General features: G+C 46.0%; 2 protein-coding genes across 4 annotated transcripts in view; one reads left to right on the top strand and one right to left on the bottom strand.

Moving 5' to 3' along the window:
• LOC146009863 (uncharacterized) overlaps positions 1-12,910 on the top strand; it is a 245,378-nt gene that overhangs the window by 181,541 nt on the left and 50,927 nt on the right. The window lies entirely within an intron of this gene.
• Positions 1-12,910, bottom strand: part of LOC146009873 (uncharacterized) — a 70,571-nt gene that overhangs the window by 21,158 nt on the left and 36,503 nt on the right. The window contains exon 2 of one of the 3 annotated variants that reach the window (XM_083150446.1): positions 11,089-11,181. The exons of the other annotated variants lie outside the window; for them this stretch is intronic. The gene's annotated coding sequence lies outside the window, so the exon portion shown is untranslated. The remainder of the gene's footprint in view (positions 1-11,088; positions 11,182-12,910) is intronic. 3 annotated transcript variants of the gene reach the window in all.

Raw genomic sequence — 12,910 nt, 5'->3', positions numbered from 1 at the left:
TCTAGCAGCCCAAGCCTGCTTTGGTTTTGCCTTACCAGGCTTACGTGAGGGGGAAGGCTTTGTAAAATGTTGGCCTCTGGCCTTGCCCTGTGGGCGAAAGGACCGAAAGGCAGGTCTAGACTTTTGAGGAAGGACAGTTGGGAGACATGCAGTTTTAGCTGCAGCCAGAGAGGCTACTATTTTATTAAGTTCCTCCCCAAAGAGTGATTCACATTTAAAAGGTAGTAACTCCAGGGTCTTTTTGGACTCTAAATCCACTTTCCAAGGCCGGAGCCAGATGATGCGGCGTGCTAGCACAGAACTAGCTGAGGCCTTGGCTGCTAGTGTGCCAGCATCCGACATGGCGTCCATTATATAGGAAGCTGCTTGCTTAATATGGAGGATACACAGTTTAGCATCTTCGGATGCGTCCTGTGTAAGCTCCTCCTCCAAGGTCTGAACCCACGGGAGGATAGCATTAGCCGCCCAAGTAGCCGCTATAGTAGGCCTTTGAACTGCGCCAGTGTAGGAAAACGTGGCTTTAATTTCTGTTAGGTAATCAGAATGTGGGAACTGGGCCTTAAGGACCTTTTGCTTTTTAAAGACATCTTTTGTCTTAGCGACAGGTTCAGGCTCCTCAGGGTCATATAATAAAACCTCTTTAATAGCATGTATCAGGGCTGCCACGTCAGGAGTCTCTGCATGAGCGGCAGGAGTATCCATGGGCATGGGGTCATCCTGATCATCATCCAAATTGATGTCATCACCTGCATTGTCGACATCATCCCCCCCATCGTCAGTATCAGTGTCATCCCGTGTATCTGCCAGCAACGGAGTTAGCAGGGATCTACTGGGCTGTACGGTCTGGGGCAGCAGCTTTTGCATGGCCACCGTAGTCTGTTGCAAGGTCTGCACCGTGGTCGACAGGGCATCCACCCAAGGTGGAGGGGGCTGGACTACAGGGGGAGCAACAGTGGCGGGCAGGCGATCCACAAGAGTACCCAGCAATTGTTGGAAGGCTGCCCATGGGCAGTGGACTGCGCAGGGGATATGCAGTTGACACACAGGCCATCCTGAACAACATCCATATCAGCCAGGCCTGCAGCAAAGCCCTTGCAGGACAAGAGCTGAGGGGATTCTGTCTGCTGACGCCCTCTTTTAGACATGGTGTAAAACACACTGACAAGGGGCCTTATTTTGGTTCATTCTTTTTGACAAAATCCTTCTTAGATGGGCAAAACCATGTGCACTGCAGGGGGGCAGATGTTACTTGTGCAGAGAGAATTAGATTTGGGTGGGGTTTTACTTCAAAGTGAGATCTATATTGCAGTGTAAAAATAAAGCAGTCAGTATTTACCCTGCACAGAAACAAAATAACTCACCCAAATCTAATTCTCTCTGCACATGTTACATCTGCCCCCCTGCAGTGCACATGGTTTTGTCCATCTAAGAAGGATTTTGTCAGAAAGAATGAACCAAAATAAGGCCCAAGGAGAGCTGACAGTGCACAATAGGATAATTCACTAAGGAAACCTAGAGTGATATCACTGAGTGTTGTGACCAATGAGGTATTGCCTCAATATTAGAGATGAAGGGACAGATCTGGACAGAAGAAGTGAAAAAAGTCTAGCACAAGTCACATACACACTAGTCAGAAAAAGACGACCTCACCCTGTGTCAACCGCTTAACTCTATGGAGAAAAGTAGGAATAAGGGTGGCTCTGAAAGTAGCTATTGAACCTGTAGGCGATTTCACGGGATGCGGTCATTTGGTCTACTGCATTATGGTCGACAGTCATTAGGTCGAATCCATTAGGTCGACATGCTAAAAGGTCGACATGACTCTAGGTCGACATGGGAAAAGGTCGACATGATTCTAGTTCGAAAGGTCATTAGTTCGACAGGTCATTAGTTCGACAAGGTCATTAGTTCGACATTGTCTATGTCGACATTCACAAGGTCGACATGGAGTTTTTCACTGTTTTTTGAGCCAACATGTGCTGACAGGCGGTATTTCATGCCCTACCATCCACTAGGGCGTGGTGGGAGAATAAAATAGTGTGCCGAGCGTAGCGAGGCACCGTGCCCGACGCATTGCGAGCGCAGCGAGCGATGCGAGGGGATGCAGTGCACTTTAAACTGTGTCCATGTCGACTGTGTTGACATTCAGGTAAAAAAAACAGTGAAAAACCCCATGTCGACCTTGTGAATGTTGACAGACAATGTCGAACTAATGACCTTGTCGAACTAATGACCTGTCGAACTAATGACCTTTTGACCTAGAATCATGTCGACCTTTTCCCATGTCGACCTAGAGTCATGTCGACCTTTTAGCATGTCGACCTAATGGATTCGACCAAATGACTTTCGACCATAATGCAATAGACCAAATGATCCCAACCCGATTTCACAGGGGAGAAGTGTGCCCGCTCTCTGGAAGTGCTGCTGCAGAAATGGCCCCTGTCCGAGAGAGGGGGGCGGGCACAAAAGTCACGGCTAATGGGATGGCAGATCTCTAGTGAGATTGGCGCCAAAGCCTGACCTGACACCGCCTCCCCTATGCTGGACTTCCCCCACCGGGGATAATGTAGCCAATAATGGGGTGTCCCCCCCCCCCGGTCTGCACTATTCCCCCGGTGGTCTAGTGGGGTCCCGGGCCGAAGCCTGTACCCACGCCAGCTACCGCGTGCGTCTCCCACGCTAACGAGGTATGGCAGCGGTTTGCGCTCCAGGTGAAGCCTTACCTGCCCTCGATTCCGGCCACGCTGCCCGGGGGAGACCGTCGGCGATGCTAGGCGTCGCGGTCTTCCCCGCCGAGGTCCTCCGTAACAGACGTCATAGGATGGAGCCGGGAGGGTGATGCGGCCGCTCGCTCCGCCGTCAGTGATTGACGGCAGTGAGCAGCCTCAGCCGCAATGCGGCTTCTGCCGCTGAGGCGGCAGATTTAAAAATAAAAAAATTAAAATAAAAATAGCTTTCTGGGGTTACCTCAGTGAGGTAACCCCCGCTGATAGAAAGGTGCGTCTGCTTCCTGCAGGCACCAAACAAAAACTGACTAGATGAGCCTGGAGGCGGGGCTGTAGGGGAGAGGGCCCGGGCATCCTGGGAAATCTTTAAAAGCTTCGCTGATTGGTGCCTCGGACCCCCTGGATCGACCTACAACCCCGAAGTCCCCTGTGGGACCCATGGACCCTGAAAAGGAAATATAGATTGCTGGCACATGCTATATGTTAGGCACCGGTCGCTGCTGTCCCTTTGCCTCTGGCAGCGCTGATGTTACTGACAGTGCCGGAGGCTCCAGGACACAGCGGGCAGCGCCATCTTCCCAGGGACGGAAGTGTCGGGCCCGTCGCTAGGCAACGGCCCGAACTTTCACCCTCAGTCGAGTCAGCAAGTGGCTGACGTCACATGCCACTGGGCGGCAATTTTGAAATATAAGGCCGGCGTCTGCTGGGCACAGATGTCGGTTATACCGTAGTTCTGTCAAGCCTGGAGTGGACAGCAGTGTGTTCACAGCTGTCCACTGGAGTGGACAGCGTTCGTTGTGCCTGTCAGTGGTTCCCAATTGTCCACCAAAAGTGGGTAATTACACTACTGTGTATACCCTTGGGAGCGCTTGGACAGAGTTGCTGACTCAATGGGAGCAGCTGCTTGGGTAGGGAGGGTCAGTCCCTACATAAATACAGAAATAAGACAACACAAAAAGCAGCGCTCGCATCCAATGATGAGTGAATCAGATTTGAAAATTCATATAACAATTTATTAAAAAACAATATTAAAAATGTATAGCAGCATGTTGATAACAAATATAATTTTTTGACAAGTGTACACTATTACAAAAAGATTATAGTGGCAAAAAAGGGGGGATTGTAAAAACAAAAATAATGACTGGTGCCCAGATCTCGTGGCCGGGTGTCCAGATTGAGTTGTGATAGAATTGAGCCGTAGACTTCCAGGGATTGTTTGGGAAGAGTTGTGGTCAGATGATTGAGCAGGAAAAACCTCCAAATAGTTGTCCAGGATCTGGCACCAGCACTACCAACGCGTTTCGCTGTCCAAACGTCAGCTTTGTCAAGGCTGACGTTTGGACAGCGAAACGCGTTGGTAGTGCTGGTGCCAGATCCTGGACAACTATTTGGAGGTTTTTCCTGCTCAATCATCTGACCACAACTCTTCCCAAACAATCCCTGGAAGTCTACGGCTCAATTCTATCACAACTCAACCTGGACACCCGGCCACGAGGTTGAAGGTAGGCTCTCACAACATCAGCCACTCCCTCGGTGTGCTTACAGGATTACAAATCGCCGTTTCACGGACTCCACAAACTACTGGGACTATACTTCTAGCGTGGACAGTGCGGGTTCTTCAATCCTCCCACCCCGGATGGGGTCATCCATATATACGTGAGATCTGGGCACCAGTCATTATTTTTGTTTTTACAATCACCCCTTTTTTGCCACTATAATCTTTTTGTAATAGTGTACACTTGTCAAAAAATTATATTTGTTATCAACATGCTGCTATACATTTTTAATATTGTTTTTTAATAAATTGTTATATGAATTTTCAAATCTGATTCACTCATCATTGGATGCGAGCGCTGCTTTTTGAGTTGTCTTGTTCCCAATTGTCCAGCCTGTTCCTGGTTCCAGCCTCAGCCTGTCTATCAGAGATAGCTCAGTCTGTACGCACTACACTGGTGACAGATATATCTATCAGAGATAGCTCAGTGTGTACGCACTACACTGGTGACAGATACATCTATCAGAGATAGCTCAGTGTGTACGCACTACACTGGTGACAGATACATCTATCAGAGATAGCTCAGTGCGTACGCACTACACTGGTGACAGATACATCTATTAGAGATAGCTCAGTGTGTACGCACTACACTGGTGACAGATACATCTATCAGAGATAGCTCAGGGTGCACGCACTACACTGGTGACAGATATATCTATCAGAGATAGCTCAGTGTGTATGCACTACTTTGGTGACAGATCAGAGATAGCTCAGTGTGTACGCACTACTTTGGGGACAGATATAACTATCAGAGATAGCTCAGTGTGTACGCACTACTTTGGTGACAGATCAGAGATAGCTCAGTGTGTACGCAGTACACTGGTGACAGATATATCTATCAGAGATAGCTCAGTGTGTACGCACTACACTGGTGACAGATATATCTATCAGAGATAGCTCAGTGTGTACGCACTACACTGGTGACAGATATATCTAGCAGAGGTAGCTCGGGGGGAAGAGCACTACACTGGTGACCGACATATCTAGCAGAGATAGCTCAGTCTGTACGCACTACTTTGATGACAGATATATCTATCAGAGATAGCTCAGTGTGTACGCACTACTTTGGGGACAGATATAACTATTAGAGATAGCTCAGTGTGTACGCACTACTTTGGGGACAGATATATATATATCAGAGATAGCTCGGTGTGTGCGCACTACACCGGTGACAGATACATCTATCAGAGATAGCTCAGGGTGCACGCACTAGACTGGTGACAGATATATTTATCAGAGATAGCTCAGTGTGTACGCACTACTTTGGTGAAAGATATAACTATCAGAGATTGCTCAGTGTGTACGCACTACTTTGGTGAAAGATATAACTATCAGAGATAGCTCAGTGTGTACGCACTACACTGGGGACAGATACATCTATCAGAGATAGCTCAGTGTGTACGCACTACTTTGGTGACAGATCAGAGATAGCTCAGTGTGTACGCACTACTTTTGTGACAGATATAACTATCAGAGATAGCTCAGTGTGTATGCACTACTTTGGGGGCAGATATATATATATCAGAGATAGCTCAGTGTGTACGCACTACACTGGTGACAGATATATCGATCAGAGATAGCTCAGTGTGTATGCACCACACTGGTGACAGATATATCTATCAGAGATAGCTCAGTGTGTACGCACTACACTGGTGACAGATATATCTATCAGAGATAGCTCGGTGTGTACGCACTACACTGGTGACAGATATATCTATCAGAGATAGCTCAGTGTGTACGCACTACTTTGGGGACAGATATATATATATCAGAGATAGCTCAGTGTGTACGCACTACACCGGTGACAGATATATCTATCAGAGATAGCTCGGTGCATACGCACCACACTGGTGACAGATACATCTATCAGAGATAGCTCAGGGTGCACGCACTACACTGGTGACAGATATATCTATCAGAGATAGCTCAGTGTGTATGCACTACTTTGGTGACAGATCAGAGATAGCTCAGTGTGTACGCACTACTTTGGTGAAAGATATAACTATCAGAGATTGCTCAGTGTGTACGCACTACTTTGGTGAAAGATATAACTATCAGAGATTGCTCAGTGTGTACGCACTACACTGGTGACAGATATATCTATCAGAGATAGCTCAGTGTGTATGCACTACTTTGGTGACAGATATATCGATCAGAGATAGCTCAGTGTGTATGCACCACACTGCTGACAGATATATCTATCAGAGGTAGCTCGGTGTGTATGCACTACACTGGTGACCGATATATCTATCAGAGATAGCTCAGTCTGTACGCACTACTTTGATGACAGATATATCTATCAGAGATAGCTCAGTGTGTACGCACTACTTTGGGGACAGATATATGTATCAGAGATAGCTCGGTGTGTGCGCACTACACCGGTGACAGATATATCTATCAGAGATAGCTCAGTGTGTACGCACTACACTGGTGACAGATATATCTATCAGAGATAGCTCAGTGTGTATGCACTACTTTGGTGACAGATCAGAGATAGCTCCGTGTGTACGCACTACTTTGGTGAAAGATATAACTATCAGAGATTGCTCAGTGTGTATGCACTACTTTGGGGACAGATATAACTATCAGAGATAGCTCAGTGTGTACGCACTACTTTGGTGACAGATATAACTATCAGAGATAGCTCAGTGTGTACGCACTACTTTAGTGACAAATCAGAGATAGCTCAGTGTGTACGCACTACTTTGGTGACAGATCAGAGATAGCTCAGTTTGTACGCACTACACTGGTGACAGAGACATCTATCTGAGCTAGCTCAGTGTGTACGCACTACACTGGTGACAGATACATCTAGCAGAGGTAGCTCGGTGTGTATGCACTACACTGGTGACCGACATATCTAGCAGAGATAGCTTAGTCTGTACGCACTACTTTGATGACAGATATATCTATCAGAGATAGCTCAGTGTGTACGCACTACTTTGGGGACAGATATATATATCAGAGATAGCTCGGTGTGTGCGCACTACACCAGTGACAGATATATCTATCAGAGGTAGCTCGGTGTGTGCGCATTACACTGGTGATAGATATATCTATCAGAGATAGCTCGGTGCGTACGCACCACACTGGTGACAGATACATCTATCAGAGATAGCTCAGTGTGTACGCACTACACTGGTGACAGATATATCTATCAGAGATAGCTCAGTGTGTACGCACTACACTGGTGACAGGTATATCTATCAGAGATAGCTCAGTGTGTACACACTACACTGGTGACAGATATATCTATCAGAGATAGCTCAGTGTGTACACACCACACTGGTGACAGATATAACTATCAGAGATAGCTCAGTGTGTACGCACTACACTGGTGACAGATATATCTATCAGAGATAGCTCGGTGTGTACACTCCACACTGGTGACAGATATATCTATCAGAGATAGCTCAGTGTGTATGCACTACTTTGGTGACAGATCAGAGATAGCTCAGTGTGTACGCACTACTTTGGTGAAAGATATAACTATCAGAGATAGCTCAGTGTGTACGCACTACACTGGGGACAGATCAGAGATAGCTCAGTGTGTACGCACTACTTTGGTGACAGATATATCGATCAGAGATAGCTCAGTGTGTACGCACTACACTGGTGACCGACATATCTAGCAGAGATAGCTCAGTCTGTACGCACTACTTTGGTGACAGATATATCTATCAGAGATAGCTCAGTGTGTATGCACCACACTGGAGACAGATATATCTATCAGAGATAGCTCAGTGTGTACGCACTACACTGGTGACAGATATATCTATCAGAGATAGCTCAGTGTGTACGCACTACACTGGTGACAGATACATCTATCTGAGCTAGCTCAGTGTGTACGCACTACACTGGTGACAGGTATATCTATCAGAGATAGCTCGGTGTGTGCGCACTACTTTGATGACAGATATATCTATCAGAGATAGCTCAGTGTGTACGCACTACTTTGGGGACAGATATAACTATTAGAGATAGCTCAGTGTGTACGCACTACTTTGGGGACAGATATATATATCAGAGATAGCTCGGTGTGTGCGCACTACACCGGTGACAGATACATCTATCAGAGATAGCTCAGTGTGTATGCACTACTTTGGTGACAGATCAGAGATAGCTCAGTGTGTACGCACTACTTTGGTGAAAGATATAACTATCAGAGATAGCTCAGTGTCTATGCACTACACTGGGGACAGATACATCTATCAGAGATAGCTCAGTGTGTACGCACTACTTTGGTGACAGATCAGAGATAGCTCAGTGTGTACGCACTACTTTTGTGACAGATATAACTATCAGAGATAGCTCAGTGTATATGCACTACTTTGGGGGCAGATATATATATATATATCAGAGATAGCTCAGTGTGTACGCACTACACTGGTGACAGATATATCTATCAGAGATAGCTCAGTGTGTATGCACTACTTTGATGACAGATATACCTATCAGAGATAGCTCAGTGTGTACGCACTACTTTGGGGACAGATATAACTATCAGAGATAGCTCAGTGTGTACGCACTACACTGGGGACAGATACATCTATCAGAGATAGCTCAGGGTGTATGCACTACTTTGGTGACAGATCAGAGATAGCTCTGTGTGTACGCACTACTTTGGTGAAAGATATAACTATCAGAGATAGCTCAGTGTCTATGCACTACTTTGGGGACAGATATAACTATCAGAGATAGCTCAGTGTGTACGCACTACTTTGGTGACAGATATAACTATCAGAGATAGCTCAGTGTGTACGCACTACACTGGGGACAGATACATCTATCAGAGATAGCTCAGTGTGTATGCACTACTTTGGTGACAGATCAGAGATAGCTCAGTGTGTACGCACTACTTTGGTGAAAGATATAACTATCAGAGATAGCTCAGTGTGTACGCACTACACTGGGGACAGATCAGAGATAGCTCAGTGTGTACGCACTACTTTGGTGACAGATATATCGATCAGAGATAGCTCAGTGTGTACGCACTACACTGGTGACCGACATATCTAGCAGAGATAGCTCAGTCTGTACGCACTACTTTGGTGACAGATATATCTATCAGAGATAGCTCAGTGTGTATGCACCACACTGGAGACAGATATATCTATCAGAGATAGCTCAGTGTGTACGCACTACACTGGTGACAGATATATCTATCAGAGATAGCTCAGTGTGTACGCACTACACTGGTGACAGATACATCTATCTGAGCTAGCTCAGTGTGTACGCACTACACTGGTGACAGGTATATCTATCAGAGATAGCTCGGTGTGTGCGCACTACTTTGATGACAGATATATCTATCAGAGATAGCTCAGTGTGTACGCACTACTTTGGGGACAGATATAACTATTAGAGATAGCTCAGTGTGTACGCACTACTTTGGGGACAGATATATATATCAGAGATAGCTCGGTGTGTGCGCACTACACCGGTGACAGATACATCTATCAGAGATAGCTCAGTGTGTATGCACTACTTTGGTGACAGATCAGAGATAGCTCAGTGTGTACGCACTACTTTGGTGAAAGATATAACTATCAGAGATAGCTCAGTGTCTATGCACTACACTGGGGACAGATACATCTATCAGAGATAGCTCAGTGTGTACGCACTACTTTGGTGACAGATCAGAGATAGCTCAGTGTGTACGCACTACTTTTGTGACAGATATAACTATCAGAGATAGCTCAGTGTGTATGCACTACTTTGGGGGCAGATATATATATATATATCAGAGATAGCTCAGTGTGTACGCACTACACTGGTGACAGATATATCTATCAGAGATAGCTCAGTGTGTATGCACTACTTTGATGACAGATATACCTATCAGAGATAGCTCAGTGTGTACGCACTACTTTGGGGACAGATATAACTATCAGAGATAGCTCAGTGTGTACGCACTACACTGGGGACAGATACATCTATCAGAGATAGCTCAGGGTGTATGCACTACTTTGGTGACAGATCAGAGATAGCTCTGTGTGTACGCACTACTTTGGTGAAAGATATAACTATCAGAGATAGCTCAGTGTCTATGCACTACTTTGGGGACAGATATAACTATCAGAGATAGCTCAGTGTGTACGCACTACTTTGGTGACAGATATAACTATCAGAGATAGCTCAGTGTGTACGCACTACACTGGGGACAGATACATCTATCAGAGATAGCTCAGTGTGTACGCACTACTTTGGTGACAGATCAGAGATAGCTCAGTGTGTACGCACTACTTTGGGGACAGATATAACTATTAGAGATAGCTCAGTGTGTACGCACTACTTTGGTGAAAGATATAACTATCAGAGATTGCTCAGTGTGTACGCACTACTTTGGTGAAAGATATAACTATCAGAGATAGCTCAGTGTGTATGCCAGGCATTCCCAACCACGGTCCTCAAGGCACACCAACAGTGCAGGTTTTGTAGATATCCAGGCTTGAGCACAGGTGACTTAATTAGTATCTGAGGGATTCTGATTAAACCATCTGTGCTGAAGCCTGGATATCACTAAAACCTGCACTGTTGGTGTGCCTTGAGGACCGTGGTCGGGAATGCCTGGTGTATGCACTACTTTGGGGGCAGATATATATATATATATCAGACGAAGTGTAAAGGATAGCGTCACTCCGGGGCTGGTACAAACGGTTTTAATGGTGCATCAATAGAAAGTACATGTGCGGCAATTTGCTGACGTTTCAATGTCACCTAGGACATTTTCCTCAAGGCTGCTAGCACATGCAATAAAACAGACAAACAACCGCTGTGTAGCGGCGAAGGAGTTTAAATACTTACTCTCCTGCAGAACGCTGACCGGCAGCGAGGTGTGGAACCGGCTCCCACTTCCGCGTAGCGTCAGTACGGCCGTCCACTGACGTCATCACTGTTCTATATATATATCAGAGATAGCTCAGTGTGTACGCACTACACTGGTGACAGATATATCTATCAGAGATAGCTCAGTGTGTATGCACTACTTTGGTGACAGATATATCGATCAGAGATAGCTCAGTGTGTATGCACCACACTGGTGACAGATACATCTATCAGAGATAGCTCAGTGTGTATGCACTACTTTGATGACAGATATATCGGTACTTATGTAGTATCTGGGCTGCCGATTTTTTGATTGTATGCCTTAAGTTAAGGCATACAATCAGATGCGATGCGATGCGATATCGCATCGCATCGCATCGCATGCGACCATCGGATGCGATGACCCGATTTTTCCATAGGAATCAATGTTAAAATGGACTGAGTCCATTTTAACATGGAATTCAATGGGAAAAAGGGGTCCTTTTCATACCCCTACTATCCAAGTGGGCATGGAGTTGGATATAAACCTGTGGCGAGCGTAGCGAGCCACCGAGCCCGAAGCGTGGCGAGCGAAGCGAGCCCCGCGAGGGGCCGGTATTCTGTGTCCCCTCGCGGGGCTCGCTACGCTCGCCACGCTTCGGGCTCGGTGGCTCGCTACGCTCGCCACAGGTTTATATCCAACTCCATGCCCACTTGGATAGTAGGGGTATGAAAAGGACCCCTTTTTCCCATTGAATTCCATGTTAAAATGGACTCAGTCCATTTTAACATTGATTCCTATGGAAAAATCGGGTCATCGCATCGCATCGCATCGATGGTCGCATGCGATGCGATGCGATGTGCCCGATTCGACCCGATTTAGAAATCGGCAGCCCAGATACTACATAAGTACCGATATATCTATAAGAGATAGCTCAGTGTGTACGCACTACTTTGGGGACAGATATATATATATCAGAGATAGCTCGGTGTGTGCGCACTACACCGGTGACAGAAATATCTATCATAGATAGCTCAGTGTGTACGCACTACACTGGTGACAGATACATCTATCAGAGATAGCTCAGGGTGCACGCACTACACTGGTGACAGATATATCTATCAGAGATAGCTCAGTGTGTATGCACTACTTTGGTGACAGATCAGAGATAGCTCCGTGTGTACGCACTACTTTGGTGAAAGATATAACTATCAGAGATTGCTCAGTGTGTATGCACTACTTTGGGGACAGATATAACTATCAGAGATAGCTCAGTGTGAACGCACTACTTTGGTGACAGATATAACTATCAGAGATAGCTCAGTGTGTACGCACTACTTTGGTGACAGATCAGAGATAGCTCAGTGTGTACGCACTACTTTGGTGACAGATATATCTATCAGAGATAGCTCAGTTTGTACGCACTACACTGGTGACAGATACATCTATCTGAGCTAGCTCAGTGTGTACGCACTACACTGGTGACAGATATATCTAGCAGAGGTAGCTCGGTGTGTATGCACTACACTGGTGACCGACATATCTAGCAGAGATAGCTTAGTCTGTACGCACTACTTTGATGACAGATATATCTATCAGAGATAGCTCAGTGTGTGCGCACTACTTTGGGGACAGATATAACTATTAGAGATAGCTCAGTGTGTACGCACTACTTTGGGGACAGATATATATATCAGAGATAGCTCGGTGTGTGCACATTACACTGGTGATAGATATATCTATCAGAGATAGCTCGGTGCGTACGCACCACACTGGTGACAGATACATCTATCAGAGATAGCTCAGCGTGTACGCACTACA

Source organism: Crinia signifera, chromosome 6 (genome assembly GCF_055691185.1).
Source record: "Crinia signifera chromosome 6, ASM5569118v1, whole genome shotgun sequence".
Taxonomy (NCBI): Eukaryota; Metazoa; Chordata; class Amphibia; order Anura; family Myobatrachidae; genus Crinia; species Crinia signifera.
This window is presented reverse-complemented; position numbering and strand designations above follow the sequence as displayed.